At 41.1% G+C, this 20,338-nt stretch overlaps 1 protein-coding gene and 1 long non-coding RNA gene across 3 annotated transcripts in view; one reads left to right on the forward strand and one right to left on the reverse strand.

Annotated features, from left to right (window-relative positions):
- LOC309637447 overlaps window positions 1-20,338 on the forward strand; it is a 188,285-nt gene that overhangs the window by 10,965 nt on the left and 156,982 nt on the right. The window contains exons 2-3 of one of the 2 annotated variants that reach the window (XR_014250547.1): window positions 4,907-4,980; window positions 9,844-9,918. This is a non-coding gene — a long non-coding RNA (uncharacterized lncRNA). Of the gene's footprint in view, window positions 1-4,906; window positions 4,981-9,843; window positions 12,001-20,338 lie in introns of those variants that run through there. The other variant, XR_014250548.1, reaches the window with a different exon arrangement.
- ZBTB8B (zinc finger and BTB domain containing 8B) overlaps window positions 4,978-20,338 on the reverse strand; it is a 56,556-nt gene continuing 41,195 nt past the window's right edge. The window contains exon 5 of the mRNA XM_082411488.1: window positions 4,978-5,623. The gene's annotated coding sequence lies outside the window, so the exon portion shown is untranslated. The remainder of the gene's footprint in view (window positions 5,624-20,338) is intronic.

Consider the following 20,338-nt stretch of genomic DNA (forward strand, 5'->3'; position numbering starts at 1 on the left):
TTATGATGGTTGTATTTTGGCCTGTGAACTCATGTTACCCTGGGAGTATTAGCTAGTCTGTCTGCTAATGCTTCTCACACTGTGCTTCTCAAACTGTGGTGAAGAACCAGATTGCTTTTTTCCCAATCTGTTGCAGGCCTATTTATTATATAAAACTTTTTACACACCTACTTTCATTTTCTGTACTTATTATAAGCCAGGGACATCAGTCCTTGAACTATATTTTGACTAGTATTGTCGTAATGCATATTGGGAATTGGTATTGGTTCAGGGTGGTATATTGTATTAAACTTTCCAACTATTCCCTTCTTTTACTCTGAGAGGATTATATATCATCACCCATTGCTATGTGACTTTCAATGCCTCTCTGGAGACAGTGTTTTTCCCTGCTTCATTGTCTGGTTTGGTTTTGTGACTGGCTTGGACCAGTGGAATATGAGCAGTGACAGCATGCCTGGTCTGAGCAGGAGCTTTAAGAGGCATCCTTTGTTTCCACCAGCTTTCTTGTTCTTCCATTCTGCTGCAAGAATAGTGTGACCCAAATAGGGGCTGCTCTTACAGCCCAGCCTATGCCCTAGAGTGAAGCACATGGAGCCACAGAAGCTGACCTGCAATTGCCAACATGTAATAAGCAATAAATATTTGTTGGTTGTTGTAAACCAAAGGTTGGCAAACTACAGTCCATGGGCCAAATCCAATCTATTATCTTTGTAAGGCTAAGATTTTTTTTGTCATTTTTGAAAGGTTGAAAAGTAATCAAAACATGCATATATGTAAATTAATTTATGACAAAGGAGCCAAGAATATATACTGGGGAAAGGACTGTCTCTTTAATAAATGGTGTTGGGAAATTGGACAGCCACATGCAAAAGAATGAAACAGGACAACTATCTTATATCATACACAAAAATCAACTCAAAATGGATTAAAGCCTTGAATGTAAGACCTGAAAGCATAAAATTCCTAATAGAAAACTCACAGGCAGTAAGCTCCTTGACATAGATCTTGGTGATGACTTTTTGAATTTGACTCCAAAAGCGAAGGCAACAAAAGCAAAAATAAGTGGGACGGGCTTCCCTGGTGGCGCAGTGGTTAAGACTCCGCCTGCCAATGCAGGGGACACGGGTTCGAGCCCTGGTCCGGGAAGATCCCACGTGCCATGGAGCAACTAAGCCTGTGCGCCACAACTACTAAGCCTACGCTCTAGAACCCGTGAGCCTCAACTACTGAAGCCCGCACACCTAGAGCCCATGCTCTGCAACAAGAGAAGCCACCACAATGAGAAGCCTGCGCACCGCAACAAAGAGTAGCCCCCACTCACCACAACTAGAGAAAGCCTGTGTGCAGCAACAAAGACCCAGCTCAGCTAAAAATAAATAAATAAATAAATAAAACAAAAAAAAAGTGGGACTACGTCAAACTAAAAAGTTTCTGCATAGCAAAGGAAACAATCAACAAAATGAAAAGGCAACATACTGAATGGGAGAAAATATTTGCATATTATTTATCTGATAAGAGGTTAATATCCAAAATACATAAAGCACTCATACAACTCAACAGCAAAAAACCAAACAATCTGATTTTAAAATGAGCAGAGGATCTGAATATACATTTTTAAAAAGAAGACATACAAATGGCCAAACAGGTACATGAAAAGGGGCTCAGCATCACTATCATCAGGGAAATGCAAATCAGAACTCACACCTGGGGACTTCCCTGGTGGTACGGTGGTTAAGAATCCGCCTGCCAATGCAGGGGACACAGGTTTGAGCCCTGGTCTGGGAAGATCCCACGTGCCACGGAGCAGCTAAGCCCATGTGCCACAACTACTGAGCCCACACACCGCAACTACTGAAGCCTGTGTGCCTAGAGCCATGCTCTGCAGCAAGGGAAGCCACCGCAATGAGAAGCCCGCGCACCACAACAAAGAAGAGCCCCTGCTCACCACAACTAGAGAAAGCCCACGCACAGCAACGAAGACCCAATGCAGCCAAAAATAAATAAATACATTTATTAAAAAAAAAAACCTCACACCTGTTAGAATAGCCATTATCAAAAAGACAAGCTATAAGTGTTGGTGAGGATGTAGAGAAAAGGGAGCCATAGTGCACTGTTAGTGGGAATGTAAATTGGTCCAGCCACTATGGAAAACAGTATGGCAGTTCCTCAAAAAATTAAAAATAGAACTACCATATGATCCAGTAATTCCACCTCTGGGTATTTACCTGAAGGAAACAAAAACACTAACTCAAAAAGACACATGCACCCCCATGTTCATTTGCTGCATTATTTACAATAGTCAAGACATGGAAGCAGCCTAAATGTCCATCAATGGATGAATGTATAAAGAAAATATATATATACAATGGAATATTATTTGGCCACAAAAAAGAATGAGATCTTGCCATTTGTGACAATATGGATGACCCTGAGGGCATCATGCTAAGTGAAATAAGTCAGAGAAAGATAAATACCATATGATCTCACTTACATGTGAAATCTAAACAAAACAAAACAAATGAGCTCATAGATACAGAGAAGAGATTGGTGGTTGCCAGAGGCAGGGAGGTGGGGGATGGGCAAAATAGGTGACCCCCAAAGGTTCAAACTTCCAGTTGTAAAATAAATAAGCCATGAGGACGTAACGTACAGCATGGTGACTGTAGTTAACAATATTGTACATTTGAAAGTTGCTAAGAGAGTAGATCTCAAACATTCTCATCACAAGGAAAAAAATTTGTAACTATGTGTGGTGCCAGATATTAACTAGACTTTTTGTGGTGATCATTTCACAATATATACAAATACCGAATCATTATGATGTACACCTGCAACTAATATAATGTTATATGTCAATTATATCTCAAAAAAAGGTAATCAAAAGAAGAATAATATTTTGTGACACGTGAAAGCTACATGAAGTTCAAACTTTAGTGTTCATAAAATTTTGTCAGAACACAGTCATACTCATTCCTTTATGTATGTCTCTGGCTGCTTTCATGCCACAAGGGCAGAGCTGAGGAGCAGCAGTAGGGACCCTATATCCCACAAAGTCCAAAATATTTACTATCCAGCCCTTCACAGAAAAAGTTTGCCAGCCTCTGTTGTAAGCTACAGAGATTATGAGGTTGGTTGGTACCTCAGCAAAAATGACTAATATTGTCAAGATGAGTTTAAGGAGAGATAGGGGAGTAGCCCCAGAGAAGGGAATGCCAGGCACCACAGAACTATTCTGGATCATTCCCATTTTCTCTCACTGTGGACACGCAGCCCTTCTGAACTCTTACCTTGAAGCTCTTCCAGAGAAGTAGCATTGGGATGAGGTGGTCTCTTAGCGTATAATTCCTTAGCTTTGTGTATTTGGAAGAGAGGCTGGCAGAGAGAATGCCCACATGCTATAGTCAGCCCACTCCCATCTCTAATCCCCCAGCAGGACTTGGCACTGTCTCGATATTAGTCTGTCCATACTGGTAGCCTGGGGTTTTGCTCTTTGCACTGCAACCTGAACCTGTTGAATATATCTTTATTTCTCTGGGCCCCACTCAAAATTGGTAGTCCTTTGGGTTACTTGGCAAATGGATCAGAGCAACACCCAAATGTGCTATATGTGGCCTCCAAAATTCATACTCATACAAGTGAGCCGCTTCTTCTTCTTCTCCTTCTCCTCCTCCTCCTCCTCCTCTTCCTTCACCTTCTCCTTCTCCTTCTACTTCTTCTCCTTCTTCTTCATTGAAGTAGACATGACATACAATATTACAAGTGTGCTTCATAATGGTAGGTATTGGAAAGTGTGGCAACTTGCTTTTTACTTAAAGGAACTATCCTTACATGCCTTAGTCCATTGGAACCTAGAAAGTTCACCGCGGTGGCAGCCCCTTGAATTATCATGGAGCTTCCTTTGCATCCTCTGGCCTGTATGTGTCCGACCAATGCATCTAGATACTTGTTCTCTTCACCAAGTCCTATTGCTACAACGTCATCACTGACATGGCAGGCATCTTATATGACCATGTTACCCAGTATAACAAGTTGTATGGAAATCTCAGTGGAGGGCTAGCCAGACCACCAGCCGGGAATGGTGATGCCTGTGGTTGGCCTCCAGGACCCAGAGCTATGATAGGTCATTCCGGCCAAGGGAGCTGCAGAGAGTCAAAGATGACTTCTGAACCAAATCCTTGGAGGAAACCCAAGGTTAAGCCAGGGAAACCAAGTTCAAATTGTGGAAATGGGATAAATACGGCTGTCGGAACAGAGTAGGAGCAAGGTAAGGCATGAGCCCTCCCATATGAATAGTATCTTGGTTGACTGTAGGATTCTCGGATCAGTCCTCTTTTCTCCAAGGCCTGGAATGTTCCATTGTCTTCTGGATTCCAGTTTTGCTAATGAGTTGTCTGATGCCAGTTCAATTCCCTTTCCTTGATAAGAAAACTACTTTCTCTATCTGGAAGCTTGTAAAAATTTTCTTTGATCCTTGGACTTCGGAAATTTCACCAGGACTAGTCTAGGTGTGTGCCCTTTTTCATTTGCCTCTTTCTACCCTCTCCCTCAATCATTTGACTCCAACCATCTCAGTCTGACAAGCCAGTTCCTGCCTCAGGGCCTTTTACTCTCTCTCTTTTAAATTGTGGTGAAATATACATAACATAAAATTTACCATTTTAACCATTTTTTTAGTATACAATTCAGTGGCGCTAAGAACATCCACAGTGTTGTACAACCATCACCGGTATTCATTTCCAGAACTTTTTCATCATCCCAAACAGACACCCTGTAGCAATTAAACAGTAACTCCCCATTTCCCCTGCCCCCAGCCCCTAGTTATCTCTAATCTATGAATTTGCCTATTCTAGGTACCTCATCAGGACCTTATATTCCTATTCCCTCTGACTGGTTTCTTCATTTTCAGATCTCAGTTCCATTGCCACCGCCTCAAGAGAAGCCTTCCTTGATCACCTCACCAAAGCAGCACTCCCCAATCCAGTAAGTCTCTATTCCAATACTCTAACCTTATCGCCATCTGAAAATTATGTTGCGTATGTTTTGTTATTGTCTATCCTCCCCAACTAAAATATATGATTCATGCCTTGTCTATCTTGATTACTGCTGTGTCCTTAGCATACAGGACAAGTCTTAGGAAGTGTCTGTTGAATGAATGAGTGACAGTGGAATATAAGAAGTGTTTTTTCCTCCCGTGGGCTTAGAGCAAACAGTTCGCAAGCTGGGATCTTTGTGTTGAGGTATGTGGAAGTGTCCTTTCTGTTTGCTGGAAGCCAGCAGGAAGCATTGAGTTCAGCCCAGCATGGCAGCTTCCTCCATGCCACCTGCATCTGAGCAATACAAGCTTCTCCCAGAGCTGCATGCAGAAAGCAAGCATCAGTATCTTTGCCCTGGCTGCCTCTTGGGAGGAAACACTGTCTTCCAACCTTGCATCCTTTGACCTCTCCCCAAGCTGTGCTCCATTTTGCAAATGCTGATGGTCTATGCCTTCTTCGCAAGAACTCAGGGTCTTGGCTGTACCTGAGATCTCCCCCAGACTCCAACAGGGTCAGTTATCGAGTGGTTCAGCTGTCCCAGCAGAGAGTTGGAGAAGGTGGAGGAGAATGTATGCATTCTGATTTGTTTTCTTAAATGGAAGAGAAGGAGATAGAGTTAGAGGCAGCAATTTGTGTAGCACACAGCCTATCTTATCTATGCTACAGATGGTAATAAGCAACCATTACTGATGCTCCATTGATACTTGAAGCAACTTTGAATTATAGACATTGTGTTACACTCTCAGATTAATGGAGGGTTGTTTCAGCAAGAACCTGGCACAGGTATGGAACTGTTATGAATATGAACGTTAGCTGTCCTGGATGTCTTGGTGCAAAACAGGTTGAAAATCTCTGTCCTAGAGCCCCAAATCCAAACTACTTACAGTGGCTCACAGAATCTTTCACATTCCTTACCATCCCCTCCAGCCTCCTCTTCCCCAGCCTGTGGAGCAACCTCACTTACAATCCCCCAAATATAATGTGCTTCCTCTTGCCTCTGCACATACTTTCTCCCCTCCATCTGGATTTTATTACTCTCCACCCCCACTTGCCTTGAAAACTCTTAATTTCCTTCAAGATTCAGTTCAGACATCACCCTGTGAAATCCCTAGAGGTAAGTGCTCCCTCCTCTCTGCTTCCCTGTGGCCCTAAACAAACATCTCCATTACTGTCCTTATGAAAAGTTTTCATAACTTTTCCTTGGTCCATTTCTTTCAACTACTGAGGGCAGGCATTTTATCTTATTTCACTGTGTAATCTCCTTGTATGTGCCCTGTATCAGATATACTGCTGATATCAATCAGTGCCTGGTCAGGAGACAGAAACCACACCACGAATTTTGTATAAAGAATTATTAACTAGTAAACGAGATAGACAGATAGATAGATAGATAGACTATAAAGATTATACAATTATGGAGCCAGGCAAGTCCAAAGCTGCAGTGTGGGCCAGAAGGCTCAAGACCTAGGAGAGCCAATGTTCCAGTTCAGTCCAAAAGCAGTCTGCTGGTGAGTTCCCTGTTTCTCATGGAGGCCAGTCTTTTTGTTCTATTCAGGCCTTCAACTGATTGGACAAGGCCCACCCACATTATGGAGGGTAATCTGCTTTACCCAAAATTCACCAATTTAAATGTTAATCTCATCCAAAAACACCCTCTAAGTTGACACATAAAATTCATCATCACAGGTGGTTATCTACTAAAAGGGTAAAAGAAAACAGGAATAGCAAATGTAGCAAATGGCAAAGAAAACAGGAGAAGCTAACACCTCTAGGGTTGAAGGAAAGTACTGAAGGAGGGAACAAATTTGCAAGGCTCCCCACCTTCTTCATCTCTTGACAAGACTGAGATTCAGACAACTATGGAGAATGTATTTGCAGCCCACTGGATGGTGAAGTTCACTGAAGTGCCACAGGCCTGGACTGGAGGATCAGAGGACAGCCACAAGGATGCCAGTATATCTTGCTAGAAAGTGAACACTACTACATTGGCAGCTGCCATGAAGGACCAAGAAGACAGGCCCACTAGGTCCAGGACAAGAAACCCCTGCCTCTGCTTTTGTAATATCCCTCCAGTGTCCTCTATTAACTAGGCTTAGGATTGCCCCAGCTGACAAAGAAGACTTGTCGATAGGGTCCAGCTCATTTCATGAAGCAGGGCAAAGAAGGGTAGATTGGGCTTTCCTGGTGGTGCAGTGGTTAAGAATCCACCTGCCAATGCAGGGGACACGGGTTTGAGCCCTGCTCCGGGAAGATCCCTCATGCTACAGAGAAACTAAGCCTGTGCGCCACAACTACTGAGCCTGTGCTCTAGAGCCTGGGAGCCACAACAACTGAGCCTGAGTGCCACAACTACTGTAGCCCATGTGCCTAGAGCCCATGCTCTGCAACAAGAGAAGCCACCCAGTGAGAAGCCCTCGCACTGCAATGAAGAGTAACCCCTGCTTGCTGCAACTACAGAAAAGCCCGCGCACAGCAACAAAGAACCAACACAGCCAAAAATAAAAATAAATAAATAAATTTAAAAAAAGAAGAAGGGTAGATTTAGAGCTAAGTGACAATAAATCGATAACTTGCTACAGTTGAGGAATAAATAAATAATAAACAATAAATAAATAATAAATAAAAAAAAATAAATATCTTCATCACCAAAAACTGTAACTAATTAGGAAGGTCATGTGTTGTCTGAGATATTCAAATGAGAAAATTTTTTAATTTAATGAAGGGAGTGGGGCTCTTCATAGGAAGGAAAGGGGGAAATAGGCTATAAGACAGGATCATGGTGACCAGAGAGATAGAGAATAATAAAGCGCTATGAGGACAACAAGATGGGCCAGATACCTGTGAAGTTGTACCAGCTCTTTAACAAATATAATTATCTTGGGGCTTCCCTGGTGGCGCAGTGGTTGAGAATCCGCCTGCCAATGCAGGGGACGCGGGTTCGAGCCCTGGTCTGGGAGGATCCCACATGCCGTGGAGCCGCTGGGCCTGTGCACCACAACTACTGAGCCTGCGCGTCTGGAGCCTGTGCTCCACAACAAGAGAGACCGTGACAGTGAGAGGCCCGCGCATCGTGATGAAGAGTGGCCCCTGCTCGCCACAACTAGAGAAAGCCCTCGCACAGAAACAAAGACCCAACACAGCCAAAAATAAATAAATTAATTAATTTTTTTAAAAAATGTAATTATCTTACCCTTATCCCAGAATTAGAAACCTTTGTACTTTGTATGCTTGTTATTCCAGTGACCATAAATTCATTCCCATGCCACAGTTCAAAACACATTATCAGAATAAACTATTTTCCAATTTTTGAATTTATTTTCATGAAAACATTTACAAAGGGAATAAAAATTAAATCTCACTTCATTTCATTTAATGTTTTGCTTTAAGTCCAGTGGTTAGGACTCTGCGCTCTCAATGCCAAGGGCCCAGGTTCAATCCTTGGTCGGGGAACTAAGATCCCACAAGCTGCGCGGTGTGGCCGAAAACAAACAAAAAAATGTATTGCTTTATCCAAAATAATATCTTATTTAAAGGTATTCGTTAATGTAATATTAGGCTAGCATTTCCATAATTCATTCTGTTTATCTCCCTACTCTACTGGCTACAAAATGTTACCCCAAAAAGGGAAAGTCCTCGTTTATCAAGATCAATTGTGCTGGACCCAGATTTGCTCAGTCCCCATTTCTCTCACTGCTGTTGAAGACTCCCCCAGAAGGATTGCCTGGTAGTAAGCACATTCCTCTAGGCTGCAGGAGGGAGGCTTGCCAAGTTCCTAAGGCAGAAGCGATACTGTCTTGGTGCTCCCCCACCTTGTCCAGGAGGGCCTATTGTGGGGACTACTCTTGGCCCCCCAAGTTGCTCACAGGCACAACCCGCTCTTCAGCCTCAGAACTACCTCTGGGGCTTATCTGTTGCTGCTGAGACAAAATGTTCTGCAAGACCCACTCAGCACTCATGCTTCCAGACTAGCTGGCTAGGGTGGTTCCAGAAATGTGGGGGAGTTGATGCCTTTTGGGGTACACTTTGGTGAGATACTGGAAGCAGCAGATACGTTCTTCTCCCTTCTTCCCCACCATGGACAGTTAGGGGATGCAGTAATTTCATACAGCCTTGCTGATGACATCCCCGGAGACCAATCACCTGTACTTGTTATGAAGCTGTGGCCAGCTCAGTAATGCATGTATATTTTTATTGAATTCCTTCCCTGCTTTACTCCCGTTTCTCCCTCACTCCTGCTTCCCTGGGACTGCACTATTCCCCAAAGTGTTAGCACATAAGCTTTTGCCTCAGGCTTTGCTTTCTAGGGAACTAGGATAAGACACCAGTGCTCTCATTCTACTTTCTTCCCTCAAAGGTTACCATTTTTAACAGTTTAATATGGATCCTCTATTAATTGACTCACATAAATGAGGTTTACTTGTATTAAGTATTGTGTAGTTGTTTTATGTCCATGATATCAAACTATACTTTTCCCCTGAGGTTTGTTTTTAACAATATGTTTTGGATATCTTCCTATGTCAGTACACACAAAATTGATCTCATTCTTTTTTCCCAATATTTTATTTTGAAAAATTTCAATCATACAGCAAAGTTGAAAGAATTTTACAATGAATACCCATATACTCACCACCTAGACCCTTCCATTAACATTTTACTAGGCATATCTATCCATCCCTCCATTCATCCATTCATTTTCCCTTTTGATGCATTCCTAAGTAAATTGCAGGCATCAGTACACCTCCCCCTTAAAAAATCAGTATGAGTATCATTAATTAGAATATAATGTTTATACATATATTTTTTGTTCCAGGTAAAATGTATATACAATGGAATGCACATATCTTAAGCCTGCTTTTGCTGAGTTATAAAAAATTCATACACCTGTGTAATCAAAACCCATATAAATACATAGAACATTATCATCACCCCAGTAAATTCCTTTAGGTCAATTTCTGCCCGTAATCCCCCATTGTCAACAATTGTTCCAATTTTATTTCATCAAAGTTTAGTTTTACCTGTTCTAGAACTTCATATAAATGGAATTACAAAATACGTGCTCTTTTGTGTAAGAGTTATGTCACTCAGCATAATGTTTTTGAGATTCACTGTTGTTCATTACATAATTGAGTAGTATTCCACTGTATGAACTTATAAGTGTTTATGTATCTATTCCCCTACTTATGGACCCCGGTCTGTTTCCAGGTTTTTGGCCATTATGAATAGAGCTGCTATGCACATTCTTGTACAAGTCTTTTTATGCACAAAAGTTTTCATTTCTCTTGAGAAAAAACTGAGGAGTAGAATTGCTGATTTATAGGGTAGGTATTTGTTTAGTTTTATAAAAAACTGCCATACTTTTTTCCAAAGTGGCTATACCATTTTACACCTCCAAAAACAAAGTATGTGAGAACCAGTTACTGCACACCCATGCCAACATTTGGTGGTGTCAGTTTTATTCATGTTAGACATTCTGGTGGGTGTGTAGTGAAATAGCATTGTGGTGATATTCTCTTTAAGGGCTGCATAGTATTGCATGGTATATATATATCACAACTTTCTTGACTATTCCCTATCAATGGACATTAGAGTTATTTTCAACTTTTCCTATTACAGGCATACCTTGGAGATATTTTGGGTTCAGTTCTAGACCACCACAATAAAGCAAATATTGCAATAAAGTGAGTCACATGAATTTTTGGAGTTTCCCAGTGCATATAAAAGTTATATTTACACTATACTATAATTTATTAAGTGTGTGATAGCATTATGTCTAAAAAATGTACATACCTTAATTGAAATACTTTAATTTAAAAATATTTTATTGCTAAAAATTGCTAACCATCATCTGAACCTTCAACAAGTCATAGTAGTAACATCAAGGATCACTGATCAAAGATCCCCCTAACAAATATAGTAATAATGAAAAGTTTGAAATATTGGGAGAATCGCCAAAATGTGACAGACACAGAGACATGAAGTGAGCAAATGCTGTTGGAAAAATGGTACCAATAGACTTGTTCGACGCAGGGTTGCCACGGACCTTCAATTTGTTAAAAAACTCAATATTTGTGAAGCACAATAAAGCCAAGTGCAATAAAATGAGATATGCCTTACAAACAGTGATGCACAGACATGTATCCACTCATGTGTCTGATTTGTAATGTGTCAACTTGGTTGGGCTAAACTACATTTCCCAGAATTTCCTCTCTTGTATGTTTCATTTAGTGTGGGCCACAAGGGAGATTTGGAGGACAGAAGGAAAGCAGCAGGCATTTTGTAGTTCATACACCTTATTGGTGATCTGCTGACTAACCTCCTTAGAGGTAAAGCAACAGATGGACCTGCAACTTCTCTACCTTCCCCTGGATCCTCCTTCAGCTTCTCCAACTCCTAGGCCAGTTGCACATATTTTGCTCCATGACAAAGGGCTCTGGCTTCTGCAGGATGCCCACATTAGCAAGAATGGAAGCAGTGAGGACTAACATGGGTTCCATTCCATCCCTGTGGTGTGCTAGCTCTTGCTTGTGGGTCCAGTCTGCTTCTGATCTCCCCACTTACCTCCATCTTCCCTTACACATTGCCTGCCTGAGCTTCTGCAAAAGAGTTTCCCTAGAAGTAGAATCGCTAGGTCAAAGGGTATGCCTATTTAAAATTTTGACATACTGACAAATTGCCTTTCAAAAGATGCTATTGCAAAAGATGCAATTTGCACTCTCACAAATGGTGTATCAGGGTGCTCATTCTCCTGCAACTTCATCAAACTGGATTATTACGAATCATTTTAATTGTTGACAATTTGATTGGTTAAAAATAATAACTATTGGAAATTCCCTAGCTGTCCAGTGGTTAGGACTACAGGTTTCACTGCCGAGGGCTCAGGTTCAATCCCTGATTGGGGAACTAAGATCCCACAAGCCACACAGCACAGCCAATAAATAAATAAATAAATAAATAAATAAAAGAATAATAACTGTTGTTTTAATTTTCATCCCTGCTGATCAGTGAGGCTGAACATCTTTTCATATGATATTGGGTATTATCTTTCTTCTTCTGTAAATTCCTTTCTTTTTTCCTATTGAGCTATTTGGGCTTTTTCTTAAGGAGTTCTTTATGTATTATTGATATTAATCCATTTTCTGTTATATGTTTGGCAAATATATGACTCCAATCTTTCTTATCTTTTAATCTTGCTTGTAATATCTTTCACTCTACAAAATATTTTGATGTAGTAAAACCTGTTCATCCTTTTCTTTTATTGTCTTTGGGTTTTCTATTCTTCCTTAGGAAAGATTTTCTCACATAAAGATTATAAAATATTATCCTTTACTTTCCTTTAATACTTTTATAACTTTGTCTTTTTATGTTTAGAACTCTGATCCATCTAAAATTTATTTTGATGTATAGGATCTAATTTTTTTCCCAATATACCTATCCAGTTGTCCCAATGGTATTTATATAATAAGTCATCCTTTCCTTATGGGTTTAAAAAGTCACTTTTATCAGGTATTAAATTTACATATATTCAAGAGCCTTTTTCTGGATGTGTTATTCTGTTCCATTCATCTATTATCCATTGATGTACTAATACCATACTGGTTTGATTACTGTAGCTTTGTATTATATTTTACAACACTAATTTTAAGTGGAATAACTTTTTTATTAAGGCTTAATAAGGTAAATTTCCTTTTCTGACCATTTTAGTATTCATTTTTACACTAAAAATAAAATTAACATCTACACACAACTATATGTAAAATAGATAATCAATAAGGACCTACTGTATAGCACAGGGAACTCTACTCAATACTCTGTAATAACCTATGTGGGAAAAGAATCTGAGAAAGAATAGATATATGTATATGTATAACTAAATCACTTTGCTGTACACCTATAACTAATACAACATCGTAAGTCAACTATACTCCAATATAAAATTACAACATTTTTAAGTGTATAATTTCGGCAAGTAACCTTGTACAAAAGCACTAAGAAAATGTTTACTATTGTCATTACCTCCTATGCAGTCAATCAACTTTGGCTTATTGCCACAATTGTGTGGGCTTTTCATACTAGTCTAGAGTGAGTGGGTTTAAGACCAAAGTCCCTTGTCACAGGTTGGGTTTTCTGGGAAGCAGATGTTGAGTTAGAGTTGGGAGTATAAAAGGATTAATGGGGAGTAACACCTGTGAAGGAAAGAGAGCAGAAGCAGGACTGAGAAAAGACTTCAGTAGTGACAGTCTCTGCCAGCCCATTGGGAATCTCCAGAGCGAACTTTGCTGGATGGAAGACTCCCAAATTTTGGCTGGGCTCTTGGAAAGCTGAAACAGTCAAAGGCACTAACAGCTGGAGGCTTTCAGCAAGTTCTTTCATGAAGGGAGGTCTCAGAGGCACATGTCTCCAGGTCTGCCACATCACTCTTCTCAGCTCTGTGCTGGTGAGCACAGGGAGGTCTTTTAGTCATTCAACAAACGTTTATTAAGCAGTTCTTATATACCAGTTATTGAGCTAGATACTAGTGCTACGAAGATGACTGGAATATTTTCAACGAGCTCCTTTTCTCAAATAAGTCTCAGTCTCTGCAGAGGTAGGATAGGAACTCACCACCCAGGGGGAGAAAAGCCAGCACTATTTCCGGGGTATTTTTTAAATGCATGAACTTTTCCTTATCCATAATACAAGATGAAATATGCTAAATGCAAAAGATTCAAAAGCTCTAGAACCTAACGCAGGATTTGGCACATAGTAGGCATTGAATAAATATTGTTGACCGAGAGGCTATGAGAATTGGAGGAGAGAAGAATGATTTGGTTCTGAGGAGAAGATTTGTTTGTCACCTACCAATCAGTCAACAGTAAAATTTTTTAAAAAATCAGTTACAATCTATTCAGCTGATGCAGAATTCAAATAAAACTCACAAAGTAGACAAAGTTTGTCTTTACAGTTCTCCCGTCCTCCTGCCTCCTTCGAGCCCTTCTCCCATCCATAATTTTCTTTTCTTCCTCCCAATCATAATTAAAACTTTCATCCCCTAACTCTGTTGTGTGTCGATTTGGTTATTTTACTATCATGCCTCATGACAATTTAAGAATGATGTTTAAATTTCACAAATATACTTGCATTTAGAAACACAATCATTCTGTATTTGGCAGAGAAGTGGGATCACTACTCTTTCCAACCACCAGTGCTATCACCAACACCACTTCCTCCCTTCTTTAGAACCATCCTTTCTTCCTTAGACGTTAGAAATAAAGTGTGGGCAGTTAGCCCTGCAGCCTCACCTCTTTGCTCCTCCCCACTTTGAAAGCAAAATTCAGAAGATATTATAAGTGACAAATCTGGGGCTCCCTGGGGTTTGTGACAGCTGACTTTGGTGTATGTCATTGTCATTTGATGACTCAGGCCTCAAGAGGAAGCTGTTCACCCTTGGACCTGGCCCCAGGATTGCTACTGTGGGAGAATTGTTTCTTTAGATTGGTGCAGGCAGGGGTTTCCAGGGGAGGAGCGTACTGGGGAGCTTTCCCTGCTGTGGAGGCACACACATTATAATATTTGTATAGGGGAAAAGAGAGAAGGGTGTCTAACATCTGTGGTCACTCTCCCAGGGACCTCCACTTAAGTGTCCCCCCAAATACAGCTCGGCCAATGGCTGGCTGAGGTTGAGTGGACACAGGGACTCCAGGCTTCCAATGCAGGGGATGCAGGTTCTATCCCCAGTCAGGGAACTGAGATCCCACAAGCTGCTCAGTGCAGCCAAAAAAAGAAAAAAGAAAAAAAGGGCTTTTCTTTTTTCCTTGATGAGTTCTGGCTAAAGGTTTATCAATTTTGTTTATCTTCTCAAAGAACCAGCTTTTAGTTTTATTGATCTTTATTATTGTTTTCTTTGTTTCTATTTCATTTATTTCTGCTCTGATCTTTATGATTTCTTTCCTTCTACTAACTTTGGGTTTTGTTTGTTCTTCTTTCTCTAGTTCCTTTAGGTGTAAGGTTAGATTTTTTGTTTGTTTGTTTTTTTGTTTGTTTGTTTTTTAAAATTATTTATTTACTTATTTATTTTTGGCTGTGTTAGGTCTTCGTTTCTGTGCGAGGGCTTTCTCTAGTTGTGGCAAGTGGGGGCCACTCTTCATCACGGTGTGCGGGCCTCTCACTATTGCGGCCTCTCTTGTTGCAGAGCACAGGCTCCAGTCACGCAGGCTCAGTAGTTGTGGCTCATGGGCCTAGTTGCTCCACGGCATGTGGGATCCTCCCAGACTAGGGCTCGAACCCGTGTCCCCTGCATTGGCAGGCAGATTCTCAACCACTGCGCCACCAGGGAAGCCCAGGTTAGATTGTTTATTTGAGATTTTTCTTGTTTCTTGAGGTAGGCTTGTATTGCTATAAACTTCCCTCTTACAACTGCTTCTGCTGCATCCCATAGGTTTTGGATCATTGTGTTTTCATTGTCATTTGTCTCTAGGTATTTTTTGATTTCCTCTTTGATTTCTTCAGTGATCTATTGGTTATTTAGTAACATATTGTTAAGCCTCCATGTGTTTGTGTTTTTTACGTTTTTCTCCCTGTAATTTATTTCTGATTTCATAGCGTTGTGGTCGGAAAAATGCTTGATATGATTTCAGTTTTCTTAAATTTACCAAGGCTTGATTTGTGACCCAAGATGTGATCTATCCTGGAGAAGGTTCTGTGTGCACTTGAGAAGAAAGTGTAATCTGCTGTTTTCGGAGGGAATGTCCTGTAAATGTCAATTAAATCTATCTGATCTATTGTGTCATTTAAAGCTTCTGTTTCCTTATTTATTTTCATTTTGGATGATCTGTCCATTGGTGTAAGTGAGGTGTTAAAGTCCCCCACTATTATTGTGTTACTATCAATTTCCTCTTTTATAGCTGTTAGCAGTTGCCTTATGTATTGAGGTACTCCTATGTTGGGTGCATATATATTTATAATTGTTATATCTTCTTGGATTGATCCCTGATCATTATGTAGTGTCCTTCCTTGTCTCTTGTAACAGTCTTTATCTTAAAGTCTATTTTATCTGATATGAGTATTGCTACTCCAGCTTTCTTTTGATTTCCATTTGCATGGAATATCTTTTTCCATTCCCTCACTTTCAGTCTGTATGTGTCCCTAGGTCTGAAATGGGTCTCTTGTAGACAGCATATATATGGGTCTTGTTTTTGTATCCATTCAGCAAGCCTGTGTCTTTTGGTTGGAGCATTTAATCCATTCATATTTAAGGTAATTATCGACATGTATGTTCCTATGACCATTTTCTTAATTGTTTTGGGTTTGTTTTTGTAGGTCCTTGTCTTCTCTTGTGTTTCCCACTTAGAGAAGTTCCTTTAGCATTTGTTGTAGAGCTGGTTTGGTGGTGCTGAATTCTCTTAGCTTTTGCTTGTCTGTAAAGTTTTTGATTTCTCTGTCGAATCTGAATGAGATCCTTGCCGGGTAGAGTAATCTTGGTTGTAGGTTCTTCCCTTTCATCACTTTAAATATATTGTGCCACTCCCTTCTGGCTTGTAGAATTTCTGCTGAGAAATCAGCTGTTAACCTTATGGGAGTTCCCTTGTATGTTATTTGTCGTTCTTCCCTTGTTGCTTTTAATAACTTTTCTTTATCTTTAATCTTTGTCAATTTGATTACTATGTGTCTCAGCATGTTTCTCCTTGGGTTTATCCTGCCTGGGACTCTCTGTGCTTCCTGGACTTGGATGGCTATTTCCTTTCCCATGTTAGGGAAGTTTTTGACTATAATCTCTTCAAATATTTTCTTGGGTCCTTTCTCTCTCTCTTCTCTTTCTGGGGCCCCTATAATGTGAAGGTTGGTGCATTTAATGTTGTCCCAGAGGTCTCTTAGGCTGTCTTCATTTCTTTTTTTTTTAAATTTTATTTATTTATTTATTAATTATTATTATTAATATTTTTTGGCTGTGTTGGGTCTTCGTTTCTGTGCGAGGGCTTTCTCCAGTTGTGGCAAGCGGGGGCCACTCTTCATCGCGGTGCGTGGGCCTCTCACTGTCGCGGCCTCTCTTGTTGCAGAGCACAGTCTCCAGACGCGCAAGCTCAGTAGTTGTGGCTCACGGGCCCAGTTGCTCCGCGGCATGTGGGATCTTCCCAGACCAGGGCTCGAACCCATGTCCCCTGCATTGGCAGGCAGATTCTCAACCACTGCACCACCAGGGAAGCCCTGTCTTCATTTCTTTTCATTCTTTTTTCTTTATTCTGTTCCGTGGCAGTGAATTCCACCATTCTGTCTTCCAGGTCGCTTATCCATTTTTCTGCCTCAGTTGTTCTGCTACTGATTCCTTCTAGTGCATTTTTCATTTCAGTTATTGTATTGTTCACCTCTGTTTGTTTGTTCTTTAATTCTTCTAGGTGTTTGTTCTTTCTTTCTTCTAGGTCTTTGTTAAATATTTCTTGCATCTTCTCGATCTTTGCCTCCATTCTATTTCCGAGGTCCTGGATCACCTTCACTATCATTATTCTGAATTCTTTTTCTGGAAGGTTGCTTATTTCCACTTCATTTAATTGTTTTTCTGGGGTTTTACCTTGTTCCTTCATCTGGTACATAGTCCTCTGCCTTTTCATTTTGTCTGTCTTTCTGTGAATGTGGTTTTCGTTCCACAGGTTGCAGGATTACAGTTCTTCTTGCTTCTGCTGTCTGCCCTCTGGTGGATGAGGCTATCCAAAAGTGCTTCTTTAATTTGTTGGTCATCCCCACTGACCACAAGGTATTTGGGGACAGGGCTGTGTCTCATTCACCCAGGTACTGAAACCAAGCAGGACCCTGTGGGGCTCCAGGGCACAAAAGCCTTTTTGTGTCCCCTTCCCTGAGTTCCAAAGGGCAGATTAGAACAGTTGTTAATTAGGGAAGGGAGGGGATGCAGAGACAAGGGAGGAGCAGTCAAGAAACAATAGTGCGGACTTGGGGGCAGGGTCTTGGTTCTCCCTCAAAGGATACACATAACAATATCTTTGAGCTCTTCTGCAGAACTAAAACCCCCACCAAATGGAAGATGTTAACTATTTGATGAAGTACTTTTCATTCCAGAGAAGGTCACAGTTCACCCATTATCACCTGCTGCCAGATGATCTCTGGATTGAAGGAATGTGAGCCCTGCACGCACCCTGAGCCTTATCAGCAGCCCTTGACTATAAAACTCCTCATAACACCCTCCCACTCCCCAACCTGGGATTGGGACACACAGTTTTGAAGGCATTAGCCAGCTGTGCCTCTCTTTGCCTGGCAAAGCAATAAAGCTATTCTTTTCTACTTCACCCAAAACTCTGTCTCCGAGATTTAATTCAGTTTCACGGTACAGAGGCCAGATTCAGCTTCAGTATCCCCAGCACCTAGAGGTACTCAATAAACATTAGAAGAAAGGACAATGGTGAGGGCCATTATATTGTGTGTGCTATATTGTGATTCTTTCTGGCACAGAGCCCCTAAAACCATTGGAATTTCCTAAGTGATAAGAGCCAAAAAGTGTCTTGATATTTATAACAAACCTTTTCAACTGCACCTGAGTTTATCTTAATGAGGTGACTGTTGGAAAGCACCTAAAGGTGGGTGCTGGTTACCAGGGGAAATAACCATGTGATTAGAGGGTTGGAACTTTTAGTCCCACCCCACCCTGACCTCAGGGGAGGGAAGAGAGGCTGGATGTTGACTCATCTGACAAAGGCCAATGATCTAATCGATCATACCTATATAATGAAGCCTCCATAAAAACCCAAAAGAACGAGGTTTGGAGACCTTCCAGGTGTGAAATAAAATTCAAATTTATGGCAAGACAAGAAAAATTTAAACATAAAAATTCTTGTTTGCCCTTTGGCCTTCCCTCTCCCCTCACTGTGCATTGTGTATCTGCATTATGCATTGACCAAACCTCCCCCATCAGCAGGAATACCTGCTCAATTATAAACAGCAATATTCTTCCAGGATCAACAAGACAACTCCTTAAAAGATAACATTCCTTCTTGATCTTATAAAGGGTCACATGACCCACCATGACCCACATGGCGCTTAAATCTGTATTATGTAAACTGTCAATAATATGTCATTTAATATATAGCCCTCTGTCTCAAAAAACTTATATGAACTATGTCTTGACTTCTAATGGGTGGAACAGTTCTCAGAGCTTCCTGAGATGCTCTTCCTGTGTTATAATCCTCAAGTTTGGCTTGAATAAAATTTCCCAATTCTTTCTTAGATCGACTGATTAATTTTTCATTGACATGTACTTGGCAGAGTCAAGGCAGCATACCAGAGACACCCACCAGAGGACACCTGGAGTCTACCCAGAACCGGTGCTTGGTACCAGCACGGGTGCATTGTGTCCCACCGGCTTCTCGGTACTCCTCAGGTGTGCCAGTGAGTTCTGATATTCAGATCTCATTGTTTGGGTGATGATCCTAAAAACTTTATTTGAGCTGGTTTTCACTTAAGACTTGGAGTCTTAAGGGGCACCAGTGCATTTCCTAGGCAGGGCCTAGGGGTTCTGGGAGAGAGGCTCAGGGAAACGTAGGTGGCTGGGTTTTTGTTAAATTTGGCTTAAATTGAAAAAAAATGAGTTGATAGATGGTCTGAACAAAACTTTTGCTAGTGAAATGAGAGACTGAGTTATTCAGGTCCAAAGACTAAAGGGAGATTTTGCTCCTTCTGGCCACATGGCATCCTCAGGCGATTGAGGACCTTGCCGAAGTGAGTGAGGATCAATCCTCATGATGTGCAGTGGTCCAATAGGGGAACCCCACTATGACCATGAAATAAGTACTGCTCATCCGGGGGGCACCACAGAGGCTGATCGCCTAGTGCTCTGAGCACCCATGATGGTTTTAGGCTGTCATTGGGAGAAACAAAGCCACATCAAAGAAGTTGAACCAACCCAAGGGTAACTCCTTGGGAAGCAAGACTCAGAAGCAGCACACGTGCGATCCACCACACTGTCCCTCAGAAAGTTGTTCAGATCATGTCTCATATCTGAATTGGATAATGAAATTAATACTGGGAAATTGTGCCTCAAAGGCCAAACAGCTCCCATGCAAACAGCCACCTATGGGAATACCAGCTGAGTTTATGTATGTTTGCAAGTACTTAATTGGGAACTAAAGGAAATCAGGCCCTGAAATGGCCAAACTGGTGTTCTTTCGACACTCTGAAACACTTTTGAGCGCGCAGTTAAAGCTGGCAGTCATCTGTGCCTGCAGGGTCTACTGGAAACAACAGTGGTAAGTGTTTTTCTTTTCTAAAATTATATTAGCAGGAAAAATATTTGTATGGTTAGCTCCATGCATCCTTTGAATTGGGGA

Source organism: Balaenoptera physalus (assembly GCF_965194825.1).
Source record: "Balaenoptera physalus genome assembly, chromosome: 1".
Taxonomy (NCBI): domain Eukaryota; kingdom Metazoa; phylum Chordata; class Mammalia; order Artiodactyla; family Balaenopteridae; genus Balaenoptera; species Balaenoptera physalus.